General features: G+C 37.5%; 1 pseudogene; it reads left to right on the forward strand.

The window, feature by feature from the left end:
* Positions 1–410: 410 nt before the first annotated feature.
* On the forward strand, positions 411–16,383 carry LOC126584412 (uncharacterized; annotated as a pseudogene).
* The last annotated feature ends 466 nt before the right edge of the window (positions 16,384–16,849 follow it).

Raw genomic sequence — 16,849 nt, forward strand, 5'->3', positions numbered from 1 at the left:
TGCCCCAGCAAAGGCAAATTCAAGAAGTAGAAAGACTTTTGATTGAGTGATTGCACGAATTCCAGCGCATCATGACCACAAACGAGGCCCTTCGCAGAGACGTGGCACACATTGGTAGATCACATTTCACAGATGAGATTGAGCAGACAGAGCCACCGCGTAAGTTCAATACGTCGTATTTCACCCTATTTAAAGGACATAGAGACCTGGAAAAGCACTTGAAGCATTACCCCAACACGATGATCCTCTATAGAGCCAACGACGATTTAATGTGCAAGATATTCGCCACTACTTTGCAGGGTGAGGCGCATGATTGGTTTCATACCTAGCCTCCACAGTCAATCCAGAGTTTCGATGAACTTTTTGTTATTTTCAATAAGGAATACTCATCCTACCGCTCGATAAAAAAGATGTCTGATCATCTATTCAACATCAAGAAGAATCTGAATGAGTTGCTCCAAGACTATGTGAAAAGGTTCAAAGTGGAGAATGCAAAGATAGTAGGATGCAACGACTCGATCGCCAGCGTAGCCTTTCAAAAGGGACTCTCAGCAGATCATCATCTATTTAGAGAATTGATCATGAAGGAAGACCTAACTCTAGCAGACTCATTCGCTCTAGTAGAGAAGAATGCACTTTCGGATGAGGCTCGACAATGGAACAAGGAGTCTGAGGCAGCCCAGAAAAAGGTGGACAAGAAACAATCCAATAATGAAGCAGGCAGGGGCCCAAGCGCAGAGACTGGTCCTCGATAAGAGAAGGTTAGGCTACCAAAAACTATATTAAGTTCTTGATCCCGATCAACCAGATCCTCCATGACCTCAAGAGTAAGCCTTGGTTTAAGCTCCCAAGATAATCCAAACGAGACACCTCTAAGCTGGGTCACACCAAGTACTGCGCGTTTTACCAAGGTCCTGGTCACATGACCGACAATTGATATACCTAGAGGGATTACCTAGATAAGCTGGTGAATGAGAGTAAATGTGATAAATACCTAAACAGGTAAGTTGCGCAACCTAGGAGGAACGCAGATGCAAACAATGAGCCGCATGCAAAGACCATCAGATTCAACGGCATCTTCACTTAGTACGAATACTTGAGGGCCACAAACAAGTCCAAGAAGATAAAGATCTGGTAGGTTATAGCAATTTCCCAGGTTCAGGTAGACGATGCCAAACCTGGACCTATTGTTGGTTTCACCGAGCATGATGCTAAGGGAGTTGACTTCCCACACGATGATGCTCTGGTAGTGTTCGTTCAACTGGCACACGTTATAGTCAACAGAGTGATAGTGGAAATGACAGCATAGTAAATATACTTCAGCCATTCGTTATTCAAAATATGGGTCTGGAAAACACGATCATACGCCGATAAGACGTACTCACTGGATTCAACGGATACACCTCAATTGTTATTGGCAACATAACACTCGATATGAGAACACCACCAATAGTCTCAAAACAGATGTTCATCATAGTTAGTGACCCGTCTCTCTATAACGAGATTATCGGAAGACATTGACCAGTGAAACTAGGCGTTATAACCTCCGTCGAGTACCAGAAAATTTGATTTCGCATCCTGGGATGAGGAGTAAGAGAGATCAAGTATGACCAGGCCGTATACCAATGATGCAGGGTGCAAATGCCGAATGAGTCAAAGAAGAAATCCTTTATCCCCATATAAGCTACCAAGGTTAAAAAGGACAAACCTGTTACTAAATAGCAACTACAGTAGGTGGATCAAGATGATAGCGCTCATGAGGACATGCCAACAGAAGAAAAAGGACAGAAACCAAAAAAGAACTCCGAATGCATTATTCTTGTTCTCGAGCAGCCATAGAAGACGACTAGAATCAACTCACGACTGAGCCCGAAGGAAAAAGAAGAGTTCACAGCCTTCCTTAAGGAAAACTGTGATGTTTTTGCATGGTCACCCTCCGACATGCCCGGCATTACCCCTAAGATAGCCTGCCATAGGCTATATTTCAACCCTACTACCAAACCGGTGATCCAAAAAAGAAGACATTTTGCTCCAGAATGAGTAGCGATCATTGAGGCTGAGATAGATAAGCTACTAGAAGTTGGGTTCATCGAGGAGGTGGCACATTCAACATGGTTAGCCATCGTCGTGATGGTAATGAAGAAAAAGAAGGTTAAGTGGACAGTATGTGTAGACTACACCAACTTCAACAAGGCTTGCACAAAAGATTTGTTCCCTATCCCCTCAAATTGACTTACTGGTCGACTCAACCATAGGGAACCAGCTGCTTAGCTTCTTGAACGCATATTCCGACTACTATCAGATCACTAAGTTTGAGCTCGATAAAGAAAAAACTGCATTTGTGATCGAGCAAAGTACCTATTGTTACAAGGTTATGCATTTCAGCCTCAAGAACGCAGAAGTTACATATCAAAGGTTAGTAAATATGATGTTCAAGAAGTAGATTGAGGTTACCATGTAGGTCTTTGTTGATGACATCATGGTAAAAGGAAAACAGTGGTCAAACCACCTCAGAAACTTGGTAGAGACACTCAGTATTCTTAAGGAGTACAAGATGAAGCTCAACCTTGCCAAATGCACATTTGGAGTCTCCTCAGGCTAATTCTTAGGGTACCTTATAACCCAACGAAGAATCGAGGTACATCCAAAGCATATCAAATCAATCTTGGAGATGAAATCCCCCACCACTTTAAAGAAGATCCAATGTTTGACCGAATGAGTAGTTGCGTTCAACCGTTTTCTTTCATGCTCAACTGATCGATGCAAGACATTTTTCAAGGCCATCAAGAAGACGCAAAGAGACAAATGGGACGATGAGTGCAAGAGATACTTAATATCCTCTCTGCTACTATCCAAGACGGAAGCAACTGAGGAATTATACATTTACTTGGCAGTGTCAAATGTAACAGTAAGCTCTACCCTCATATGAGAAGAGCTGGGGGCCCAACAACCAGTATTCTACATTTTTAAAGCTCTTCTCGATGTGAAAACAAGATACCTAAGAATTGAAAATCTAATTTTGGCGTTAATTGTTGTAGCTCAAAAGTTTAGACCATACTTTCAAGTGCATATGGTCGTTGTCATAACTTAGTATCCTTTACGATCTATCCTACATGGTCCAAACGCTTCTCAACAAGTGATGAAGTGGGCGTTGGAACTCTGCCAATACGGCTTGGTTTATCGACCATGCACGCCAATAAAAGCTCAGGCCTTAGTAGACTTCATAGTAGAGTTCACTCCCGGCCTAGAATCGCCCCTGCAGCACCCAAGTACTCCTTGGCCGCACCAGCCCTTTCTGACAAAGACTTTTGGCACCTGCACATTGACGGTTCATCCAACTATAAGGGTTATGAAGCAGGGTTGGTTCTCATCACCCTAGACGGGGAGTAGTCTTATTAAATAAGCAGGGAGCAGTCTTATTAAATGAGCAGGGAGTAGTCTCATTCACCATGTCCAGTTGAGGTAAAGCAGGCAGAGATCAATGACTGCTCAATGCACCTCTACCTGTATGAAAAGTCAAAGGTATTTATGATAGAACAATCCCTTATTTTTATCATAAAAACATTCCTAATCAAAGACGACCTCTTTCAAGTAAGTTATCCTAATTCCATTTATTTAGAATATTTACCTAATTACTCCAAGATATTTATTTACACAAATATCTTAGAATATTCTCACACAAAATACCACTTAGGGCCGGCCACCCCTAAACCTTAGAGGGCCAGCTCATCTCCTCCATCTCTCCTATAAATACAACTTTTATCTCCAAAATTCAGGAGGCTTGTTACTACCCATAAACACATTATTCTCAGAATTCTAACTTTGGCATTGGAGACTCTTCAGCCAAAGCACTCCCCCATTCATTGTGGATGCGTGAGGCCTTTGGCCTTAATCTTAGGTGTCATTATTTTGTAGGTGTAGATTCGTCAATCAAATGAAGGTGGAAATTTGAATCCACAAGTTTGATCTCCACCAATTCTTCTCTCCCTTAACATTTAACCTACTAATGTTATTGTTTATATAAAAAAAATGAATATTGGAGAATGTTATTAAAAAAACATCTTTTTTGTTATAGAAAATAGTATATGAATATACATGAGAATATCGCAAGAGCCTACAATCACCGGCGGAGCCACATTAAGGGCTACCCTGGGCTGTAGCCTAGGTAGCTTTCGGTAGGAAATAAAATTTTACATGTAATTTTTATTGATTTTCGAATGTAGTCCACCATATATTTAGTCACTGATTCAAATTCTCTTAGTTTAATTATATAATACAGTTTACAAACCATCTCTTTTTCTCACATCTGTTTTCTCATCCCTTCTTGTACATGTATAAGTTTGAATTTATTTGAATAATAAAAGTTCTTGGCTCACCTTGTGAAATTTTTCTTAAGCTAGCTGATACTGTAAAAAATATAGTCAAGTTTTTTTGTTTATAAAGATTTAAATCGTTAAACTAGCCCGCCCGATGAAAAATTTCAGCTCCGTCATTGCCTACAATTCATGAAAGAAGAGAGAATAAAGAAGAAGAGTTGTTGAGGAATAAAAAAGTTTACAATTTTTTTTTTCTTTTTTTGGTTTTATTTTATTTTATTTTTTGTTGAGGAAAAAGAATATTGCAAGGGTCTACAATCCGTGTAGACAAGGATAATGCTAGGAAGACCAAAGATTCAGAAGTGTACGCAAGCTTGTGAAACCATAAAAAATTAAAAACAGAACAACATTATTTATTGAAGTTGGAAAAGGAAATGCACCAAATATTGAAGTAATTATAAAAAGCCAACTACACTATCAACTTCTACATTTTACGGTTACATGCATACTACGGTCAGCTTGGGTAAACATGGACGGTGTTCCTGGTCTTAATTGATGTTGGCCTTGTTTGAGGTAACTCAGCTGAAGTGGAAGAAGGACTAGGGCATGAAAGTAGAGACCGAATGTATTGAACTATTTCATCAAATATCATTCTCTTAACTGACCGTCTCTTCGCTGGTTTTACACTCCCAGTTTTCAATTTGAACCATTTCTCAGGTTTCATCGCCTTCCCTTCTTTTGCATTTTTCTTCATTGTCATCTCTATTAATTTCAAGTACGTGTGTGTTTGTGCCTCTGCAATTTTCTGAACCTCGACACTTTAAACACACATAGATGCGTACAAGATTGCATAGCCCTAGGCAGAAACCGAAAGCTTGGTGTGTTCACCAAAGTCTGAGCGATCATTTAAATTGCGCTTTATAATCGCTCTGCGAGGTTGTTTTCGGGTGAACTTGGGAATTTGATGTCAAATTATAAACCCAAAAGTAGGGGTGGGCACGGTTTGGTTTGCTGCGGTTTTGAGTGAAACTGAAACCGAAACCACAACTTTTTGCGGTGCGGTTCAGTGCGGTTTTGAAGCGAAAACCAAAATGAAACCAAACCATTTGGTTCGGTTTGGTGCGGTTTCAAATGGTTTCGGTTTGGTTTTTTAGATAAAAAATCTACAATTTAAAATTTATACTTATCTACACATACCACGGTCTCATTTGCCACACATACATTAATTAACCACCCACATGAGAATTCTTTTCTTTACTCTAGCTAGCTAATTGCACAGATGATAAACTCTTGCACATGTGATAAACTATGTGAGTAGGAAAAAGTACCCAAATGAAGTGATGCAGCTTATTACTTAATTAGACATTAGAGATTCGGTCTTGTATCTCTCCTTCTGTGACTACTCTTATTTGATGCTCATTGTTCCTTTTGAGTTTTCATTTGCATTTCTGATTAATATATTATATAGGCTATCATTCTGAACTTGAATTAGGGTTCTGAGGGATATAACTATGACAAAGTTTTCATCTTTTCCTGTAAAGAAACATTGAGATGCCAAGCTTGATGAGGGATATAACTTGGAACAAATAGTCATTATTACGATATGTACATACTAAATGTATGGACTCTAACAAACAACTAATTAAAACATGACATATAATTTGAGGTGCGGTTTCGGTTTCGGTGCGGTTTTCAAAAGCCAAAACCAAAACCAAACCGTTTCCTATAATGCGGTTCGGTTTCAAAACCAAAACGTTTGGTGCGGTTTAAAATCGGCTAGGAGGTTTACCAACAATGTGCGTGGACAAACATGTGATCATTTTATTGATTCATCAACCAAAACCATAAGTATTTATATGGTCCGCATTTTGGTAGGATTCCACATATATTCCTTTGAATCCACTTTGACAAGAGGGTGATTTCATATCATTGCTAGGGATGATTTAGAAAATCAATTTCTCCAACGAGCAGGCTTGGCAAAGTGTGCTTGTAAGCATATGATCCTTACTTCAAGTAAGGAGATGCGTCGTAGCATCATTGTTTGACCTAAGTGTCCCAAATAGTCATGCCAAGGCAAGTAAACTGCTTGAATCACCTGGCTCTAGGTTGGCCACATGTGCGTGTTCCTAGTTGGGAGGCAGCCCATTGGCCCTAAAACAAAACGTCACACTCATTTTTGGAGGTGGTGCAAAGATATTCCGACACACCCCAACTAGAGTCGAGGCATGCTGGTCGTCACCCGAAGGTGACGTAACCAAAAGTGGGGTGACGTAACCAAAAGTGTAAGTGATGTAAAAATGTGAATAAATTAAAACCGAAACTAGAACTTATTTAAACTAACAAAGTGAGTGCGCAGTAGTGGGTAGAACCTATAGAATACAAATGTTCAGAGCATAGATGATAAAATAGTGTAGTTGAAACTAGCTAAGTACTAAATACACAACGGGATAAGTTCCTACACTTAAACAGAGATATGTCAGAATCGCCAACTAATCCTCGTATGCCACCGATTAATTCAGCTATCTAGGACTTGGAGGGGCAAAAAACAGAAGGGTGAGTGGGCAAAACAAAAGTGTATAAAAACCATTTATTTTCTAAACATATTAACCCCTTACTGTAAAACATGTATGGTTTCCAAAAAATCATACTACGTAAGGTATGAAATCAAATGCAAATCAACAGTAAATCCAGAAGTATGCCACATCACAATATCTAAACAGTTATATAAGTAAAATCAGGGGTTCAATCAATCTATACTAGCACACAAGTCAGAGTCGCCTAATGCGACCTGTACGACTGACCTGATGCTCATCAATTTATGCTAGCACACGAGTCGGAGTCCCCTAATGCGACTTGTACGACATGACTAGGTATAGTCATAATATACGTTCTAGTGCTACAATCACATGAAGACTGGAGCTATTCAAGGTCACCTGTACGACAGGACTGACATCTACTTGGATCGAAGGTGAGCGTGCTGGCCCAGGGCAAGCAATAACACCAGGGTGCAACAATGATGAGCAGACTACATAAATATAAGCATGCCATAACAATTCAATAATTCTAGTCAACATAATAAACTTACTTGACAATAAACTTACATGTGCATCCCGTAGGATTATTTTAGCATTTCACCACAGTACAACATTTCTTATAACATTATTTAATCATGGCATGATATGCATAAATCAATTCAAAAGCATTTATGGAAGCTATAATATATATATATATATATATATATATATATATATATATATATGAAAACAAATGCCCACTCACTGATACGCTGATGGATCGTAGCCCCCTACCCTCGCTTGTCCTCATACGTCATTAGGATAAGTCTCCCCTATATATGAAACAACTAATAATAATTAATTAATTAATTAACACATACACTAAAAGCTAGGAAAAACCCCCATAGTTTGCTAAAATGGATGGTTTAAATATACGAAAACATTCTACTCGACGTCATGGACCTGTACGCGTTAACCACCTGCCGGCCAGAGGCCAATGATAGGAGCATATTTATGCACCTTAGTTAGCTAGTTCTTATGAATTTATGTTGTGTTTTCTTAGTTAAGTTAGGCTTTTAAGCTATTTTCATGTGTTTTCAGGTTTTAAGGACAAAGTAAGCAAAAAGATGCAATTTGGAGCATTTTGGAGCAAAATTGAGCTAGAATGGAGCTCATGCATGTGGAGCACAAAGAATGGACGAATTTGAAGGATTGAAGAAGCTAGGAATGTGTTTCAAAGTTGAAGAATTGAAGATGCAAAGTTTCCTAATTGAAGTAGGAAAGTGCCTAATTGAAGATGAAATCCTAGTCAACAATGGATTCCTAGTTGAAGTTGGATTTCTAGAAGATTAAAGATTCATACTCAATCAAGGTTTCCTACTTGAAGAAGGAAAGTTAAAAGCCAAAGAATCAGCTCAAGTGAAGAAACCTTATCCAAAACATTATCCATAACCTTATCCTATCCTATCTTATCCTAATCCTAATCTACCTATATTTCAGCTACAAAAGGGATTTCTTTTCCTATTTGGAGACTTAAAACCTGATTTCTAGAAGCCTTATCCCTTCCTACAAAGGTGCCACACCTTATCCCTTGTTTTTCTAGAAATCAGCCACAAAACAACCTTTCTAGAAGGCCTTATCCCTTGTCCTACAAAAGTGACGCCCCAAACCTTTCTAGAACTTCTAGAAACCTAATTATTCCTTTCCCCCTTGGTTTCTAAAAGCCTTAGCCTTTTCCTTCAAGGATTGTGTGTCATTATCCTATACAAATTGGGCTTTTCAATCCTTTTCCTTTGCTACATAGGGGCTGCGAATTTCAACCTATAAATACCATCCTTTGCTGCACCATTTAGTCACCACCCTCTACCATATTCTCACTACACCATTCACCCAAACATCCATCTTGTGCCGTGAGTTTGCAAAGGAGAAGGAAGGAGACTCTTGGAGCTGTGCATGCCATTCAAGGAGCTTGGATTGTTGGAGCGTTTCTAGGTGTTTTTTATCTTTATGTCAATGTTTAAATTTATTTATCTTTGTTTATTTACGAACATGAGGAACTAATTCCTTTATAGTTAGAGGGGAATTCAAAGCCATGATCATATGTTTTATATGACTTGATTTCCTCCAGTTATGATTTCATAAATTGTGAATGTGGTTTACTTATCTATTTGATTGATAACATGTTTATGTATGTTGATTGAGGGTCGACACTTAGTTTGCATGCATGAATTTGATGCTAGAGTATAAGGGAATTTCACCTAATCGTTATTAACTTATATTCATAAGTAGTAAAAGTCGCTAGTCACGATTGTGTTAAGTAAATCCTTGGCAAGAGTAACATGCGTATTCCATAGTTATGAATGCCTCGTCAATGCTTATGATTTCCATTGAACTTAATGATCTTTGATATGTGTCTCTATCATGCGTATTCCATAGTTAGGGTCCTTGATAAGAATAATTTGGTTGTAATGCGTATTCCATTCAATTCAATGAATCTAGGGAAATTTGAGAATTAATTGGTGCAATCTAGTTAATTTGGGGCATTGTCATTCATGGTTTGTTGAAAGAGTAACTGGAAATCGAGTCGTAAGCATATGTTTCATGTGTGGAGAAGGAACCCTCTAACTAGCCTTTTACCATTCTATTTCATCAATTTCGTGAGTCTTTAAGTTTGTTTTCAAAGTTTATGTTTTAACTTTCAATTTCGTCAAAACCAATCCCCTTGCTTTTAAGTCTTGTTTTTAGAGTCAAAACCTGTTTTCTTTTGGTCTTTTGAGTCTTTTAAGTTCTATTTTCGTCCAAATCACTTATTAGGTCTAGAATTGAGTCTTTTTTATTGTTTCTTGCTGTTTTGAGTGTTTTGAGTTAGTTTTGAGTCTTATTTGTGTTGATTAGCACCCCTAGTTAATCCCCGGTCTAGAACGATCCCTACTTGCTTAAATACTACAATTGTCATCAATAGGGTTTAATTTGTGTGTCAAGTTAATTTTCACATCAGCCAAATGCACCCTCTAGCGCATGGCAGAGTTTGACAGAAGCCAGGAATATTCCGTCAAAGTTGACGGAATATTTCGTTAAATAGTAACGAAACTTAACGGTGTTACCTAACACCGTTAGAATATTCTATCAACTTTGATGGAATATTCTTCGTCTTCTCTAGTGAGTCTCACTGTCCACCGTCGCCGGCATCAAAGTCTGGTTCGTTGGTTTCTGGGAAAAAAATTCAAAACCTCATAACTTGTTTATTTCTCAACCATTTTCAATGAAATTTATATGGAAATGAAGCTGGAGGAGAGGAGAACAAGTTTATACCTTTTAAAAGTCTAAAAGGTGGACAAAAATGGCCTGAAAAAGCCTCAAAAGGTTCGGCCTATTTTTCGACTCCTTGAAAATGTGCGTTCTCGCGTCAACTCAACTCTAAACTTAGTCTAGGGACTCTAGGGAGTTGACTAGATGCTTCCATAACCTTCAAAAACTTGTCATTCGGTCGGATCACATCGGAGCAAACTCATTTGAGTTGACAAGTCAAAACTCATCCATTTGAGAATCGGTTTGTACAGTTGGGTTCGTGGATTCGAGAGGAACACGATGATGGGGTTTTTAAGTTCGATATGTGAGTGTTTAATGAAGGTCCTTGTAGTTGCAAAAAAGAGAGAGTGACGGGTAAGGAGAGAGAAAGGGAGAAGATGAGAGAGAAAGAGAAAGGTTTTCTGATTGGTTGAGAAGGATAGAGAGAGATCTGTTTGATTGGTGGAGAGAAGTGAGGATGAGATTTGATTGGTGGGTGAAACAAGTCACAGATAGGTTTTTAAAAGAAGAAAATGAAAGGTTTGGTACACATTTCATATTACACGAAATATGTCCCCTTATCAAAAACAATGTTTCTAACATTAGATAATTTACACACACGTGCACAAACATACCCGCTGTTTACATACTTTAATGTAACGTAACTTTTTCGTTACCACTCGAATTTGGGTCTAATTCATGCTCATGAGATCATAACAACAAGTACTATTTAATTACGATAATGAGAAAAATAATTAAAAACTGAATAACCACGTCCACGTCACTTTGCCAACAAGGACATAAATGTCAATTTACACACTTGGGGAGAAATTACATGGAAAATTAAGGACGGGTCGTCACATATTCCACCCTATTTTCTTCAATGGCTTCATTCATAATCATTGTCATCTCAAATATCCTTAAAACTCAACGACGTTCTTCCGGAAAGTGGGGAAGATAAGGTATCTTAAATGGTAATTTAGTAACATTCGTACAACGAGGAGCATTCCAATGCTCGTAATCAGGTTGGATAGACCTGAAGTCGTTGCTAGAGATGTGATTTAGGTATAAAGTTAGTGTGTGTATTATCCCATTCATCTAGACAACTAACTTTCCCACACTCGTACCTAATCACGTGTTTAATTGAATTCGGTCACATGTATATAAGAAACATGATTCAATTAACTTATATTCGAGGAAAATATTGATAACATATTGCATAACTAAAACAAAAACCAAAATTGAATCCAAGAACATATAAAAAATGTTCCCAAAGTTACCAAGGGGATTCGGCCAACAAGGCCATTCATGTCAAAATTTGCTCTTACAATGGTGTTCGGTGGAGAAAAATTAGTCTCATATATTGACTACTAGAATGGTACTTCTCAACAATATTGGTAGGGGCACGAATAGGTGCAAAACCAATGATCTCTTCTATCAAGATGAAAGTAGATTATGTAGGGTTGAGGTTTGGGAACAATATCCCTTATTCTTGAAATTTTAGGTCTTAGGTGCTAAGAATCACGCTTTGGGCTTGATGCCACATCTCGATAAGCCCTGACTCTACCGTACGCTGTAAAAACAAATTCAAAAGTGGGTGGGAAAGACAAACGTGTTCGAAAGGTTCTAGCCAAAGCTGTAGGGGTTTGTTCGGTACGCTTCTACCGAAGTAGAGCATACATTTCGGTGGACCTCAACCAAAACTGGGTATTACATTCGGTAGGCTTTGACCGAACTGGATTAAGCCATTCACCAAACTCCAGCTAAAGTTGGGTATATACCTTTCTCTCACATTTGTGGTAGTAATCAAATCCGAGAATTTGGTAAACTTCCGCTTTCTATATTGTTGCTTCAGGAGCGAGTTAGAAACATGGAAGGATGGGAAAAGTATTCTTTAGTCAAGATTCGATTGGACTTTATAAACTTCATAATCATACTCATTCATGGACGTAATCATGGTGTGCTTCAGGCAATATTTTTCATGATTAGATAGTCTGTAGGAGCGAGCCAAAGAGCCATGGAGTCCTCATTGGGGAGGTACTTCCGTTTGTAATGCTTCGAGCATAAGTCTTCGAATAAAGATTATGACAAAGGCTTTTGCAGCTCTTCCATGACATTATTAGCTTCAATGGTTTCTAGCTTCTTCTATAGTCAAGTAGAGATTCATGTCTTGTACCTATATAAAGTGGCTTCTGTTAGAAACGTCTAAGTTAGTGAAATTGAACTTGTGAAAGTTCGACAATCCACTGATTGGAGGGAACAAAGTGGTGTATAGTGTTATGGGAAATAAAACATCCATAAGCACAAAATTAGAACATTTGGGTTCTAAGACATGGTTTACATGAAAAATGTCGAGTTTTCATGGGTGTATTGTTTTATAAAAACTTTGGGTTTCAAGGGCACTAAATTCGAAACTACAGGTTCAAGTTTAGTTATGAACTTCCAGTTCATAAAAACGAGGTTCCTGCAAGAACATAGAATACAAGGTACTGATTTAAGTGTAGTGGATTTGGGTTGCTTCAGGAACTCATATGTGAGCGTTTCGGGACTACGAAAGGATGACAACAATTCAAAGAAGAAAAATAAATTATTGAATCTTTAATGTCCAAAAGTGATCTTTAGGCCAATAATTTTTTATTTCTTGTCACATTAATGGAATGCTGGTCATTTTTAATTAATTCAATAGATTGGGACCATATAGGGTCGATCGTGGAAGCAAAATAATGACAAGCAAATCATATTAGCTTCTATTGATGATGGGCACAAGTGTATTATAGCTTAATTAGCTTTAACCAAAACGTCCCAAAAATTAAATGGGTATGGTTATGAAGCGAGAATGCCAAAAATTGGCATTGGGTCGAAAAACTATGCAACCTAGCTTGATTGGGTTAGCTACAGTGCATAGGGCAGGGCCTTGCAGCACGGGTGCAGGCCATAGGGGGCCATGAGAAGGCTACATGCCTTTGGGCTGCGGGTTGGGATAAGCCAACATGAGGCTGTATGCCTTGCTGGAGGTGGGCTAGGGCTATAGGTCGAACGAAAACCTATCCTAGGCAAGAGGCCTGTTTGTTCTTGCATTCATGCCATAAAAATCCCAAATTTTTAATTAATTTTTTTTTTCAGTATTAAGGTTTAAAAAAACCTAATTGCTTCTAATTTCTTTCGATTTTTTGACTCACAAATTCCACAAGCACAAATTGCATAATGCATGAACGTGTGTGTGTGTGTGTATTGGGAGGTAAATGTAAATGTAGGGGGCTCATGCATTATGAGGAATGTTTCCATGCTTCATGGTCGTTTCAAATATCTTTTTTTATTTTAAGTGTACCTGATTGGCAGAAAACAACAAAAGCCTTTGAATTTGTAGAAGATCCTTCTCGGAAAGTCGGAATTGCATCTCCAATGCGTTGTATCATGTTCAACAAAGAAAAATTAAATTGAATCAATAACATGTAGATAAATTCAAAATAATAATATAATTATAAAAAAGAATGATTAAAATGTAATACTCCCCTGATTTAAGATCACTCTCTTTAACGCAGTGTCAAGAGCGTGCTGATAACGTGTAATTGTGACATGTGTTAATCCACCCCATTGTACCTTTATTTATGGGAGTGTTAACGAAAAGGGCTTGGGTTAACTTTTATTTAATGAAAAACCAGCTTAAACAATTATTTAATAAAAAGGGCTTAAATTTTAATCATAAAACATAACCCAAGCCCTTAAAAACAAAAAAATGAGGGCTGAACTAAAAGCCCAACCCGCATAACATTTACTTTCCCAAAATAACCCTGACGGAAATAACCCAAGCCCGTTATATTAACATGACGGTTACTACATTCAATCCTCCACTGCACCGCCATTAATTGCACCAACCACCCTCTCCATTCCACAAAACCCATTTCAAACTTCAAACAAATGTAGAATTCAAACCAAAATTTACAAAGGACCAGCCGAAAACAACAAAGTCCGACGAAAAACTAGTTCCCGACGAGCAACAATGGCAGAAGAACAATAAATTACGGCAGGAGAACAAGTTCTCGACCATCACCAAGTTCCCGACGATGAACCACTTCCGATTGAACAACAAACTCCCGAGGAGCAACAAGTTCCCTCCAAACAAAAGGTACTAAACTGAAATCTTTGTTTGCATGTTCTTGATTCCAAATAATCTATCAATTTTAAATTAGAAAATGCATTTTGATAACTACTATTTTTCAATTTCATGTTTAATTTGGGATAGTTCAAACAATATTGTCTGTTAGTTTGGGTTATATTGTTATTTTGGCCTGTGATTTCCTTCTCATTGCCAAATGGGGCATACGTGTGTAAAAGATTTTGTAATTTGAGAGTGCTCTTTTTGATTGTGGCATAGCTGGCGAGCTTCGTTGTTTCCGCTAAGCTTAGTGGCGATAGTGACGCCGACAATGGGTTGTTTTTACCTTATCATGATTTTTGAGATTGGGGTTTCAAATTTCCATAGACCACCAAAGTTCTTGGATTTGAATTTGCTTCTCTGCTTTCCCTATTAGTCAATATGCATCTCCCAATTGTCTTGTTGCATTGAGATTTCAGTGCAATTTTTGTCCTTGAGACTAAGATTTGAGAGCTTATATTATTTGACTGCTTGCATGATCTTTTAGCTACTTTGTCGGAATTAAAGTATGGGATCAATATTTAGATACCTTTGTTGTGGGTTTTCTGTTTTTTTTGTAACGGAGTTTTCTGGAAAATAGTATCTTGTTTGTAATAGATTCCAGAGTTTTGATGTTGTTGTAGACTTGTAGTAAATATTGCAATTAGAATGTTATTTATCTCCAAATGACAGTACTGTAGTTTAAAATATCGAGGAAAAGTTACGGGGGAGAACCTCCACCTTATTCAGGTGGCTTTACTAGGGAGACTTAAATATTGGTAGCTCTTTTGAACTAATATTCAGTTTGCTCCATTTCATAAAATAATATTGATTGATTTGGTTTTGTTTTCATCCCTTTCATAAACAATGTACGATGATTTTGTTTTGTTTTGCTCCCTTTCCTTATAAATAATGCGGCATAATTCATAGACAATGTGGGTTATATTGCTCTATATTCATAAATAGTGTGGGATATTTCATAAATAGCTTGACATATTTCATAAATACTGTGAGTTCTATCATTTTTTGGTTAGTTTTTGCCATTTGTGTAGTTTTTTCCAATGGGGTTTATTTTGGTACATTACATAAAATAGAGTCAGTCTATTTAGCGTAGTTTCATAAATAACATGCATTTTTTTTTGTTATAGTTCAATAAATTGTATCCTAACAATTTTCATTGTTGAAGATGAAAATAACAAAAAAACCTACAAAGAAGTGTAAAACTCTGAAAAAAGAAGCTACACAAAAGAAGGAACACCTCCAGTATAGATGCAACATGATCGGGCTTGCAGAAGCAATGAAAGTCTACAACCCTATGTTACAATTGCGTCAAGACGTCTGTAATGATGCAAAGACGCCATTTTGGAGTCTACTGAAGACGTACATGGATGGCACCTTGATTACATCAGAAAGGAAGAGGAAGTCCGACATGGACTTTATCAAAATCATAAACTGCTATAACCCAACAACCCAAAAGTTCAAATTTGGGCGTCATAAAGGACATGGGATTTCCAGCAATGATGTTGCCCAAATCTTCGGATTGAACAACGAAGGAATCAATTTGCCGAATACAAACAAATCAAGAAGAAGCATCTTGCAGAGGCATATGAGAAAACACTTAAGATGAAACACATGAGGGCACACAAGATCTTGCTTCACTCATATACGCCCACCTTGTTCAATCACTGCTATTTACAAACTCTAGAACCTACATCACCTAGAGTTTCCTGAAAGTCTGTACAAACTTGCAGCAAATAAACAAGTACAATTGGGCCAAAGGAGTAAGGGATTATCTGTTTAAGATGCTGGGAAAAGAAAATTAAAAAAAAAAGGAAGGAGAAGAACCAACCACTAGTGGATGCACCGTCCTCGTTTTGGTAAGTAACCAACATAGTTAATAAAAATAACATGGATTGTTTCTTACAAAATTTTGCACAAACTAACATCACTTACTTAATTCATATAGTACTGGATATGTCTTCACACAAATCTAGTGGAGACAATAGAAGGATGAGAAAACATGATTCCAACGATCACAAGATGGGACACAAGCATGATCCACAAAGCAATCAAGGATATCCCAGTGGAAAAAATCAAGGTAAACACCAATAATCAATATATTTCGCTTTGAAAATAGTATCTTCCGATACAAAAATAATTACTTATCATATAAAATGACACTATCTAATGTGACTGTTTGCAGATTAAGGATGCAATTCCTTCTCAATAGCCACATGAAGAATTTACAAATAACCGAAGATAAAAAAATGTGAGTAAAAGACAGCAACCTGATACTCAAGAAGATGAATCAGACAAAGAGGACATTCCACAACAGGTACAAAACAATCTCCAAACAAAAAATTATCATATATGACCAAATAACATCTGTAAACAATTAACTGATTCTATAAAAAAAATGGTTCTGTCAATGTGTTTGTCATACAATTCCATAAATAACCGTGGCTTATTATGTGTTTGTTCATAAATACTTTGAGTAATTATGTTGCAGTACCATAAATAGATTGTCTACTTAATAAACAGTCTTGGTTAATTTCATAAATACTGTGTATATTTCATAAATAGTGTCTATTTCATAA

The sequence above is a fragment of the Malus sylvestris genome, chromosome 10 (genome assembly GCF_916048215.2).
Source record: "Malus sylvestris chromosome 10, drMalSylv7.2, whole genome shotgun sequence".
Lineage (NCBI taxonomy): Eukaryota > Viridiplantae > Streptophyta > Magnoliopsida > Rosales > Rosaceae > Malus > Malus sylvestris.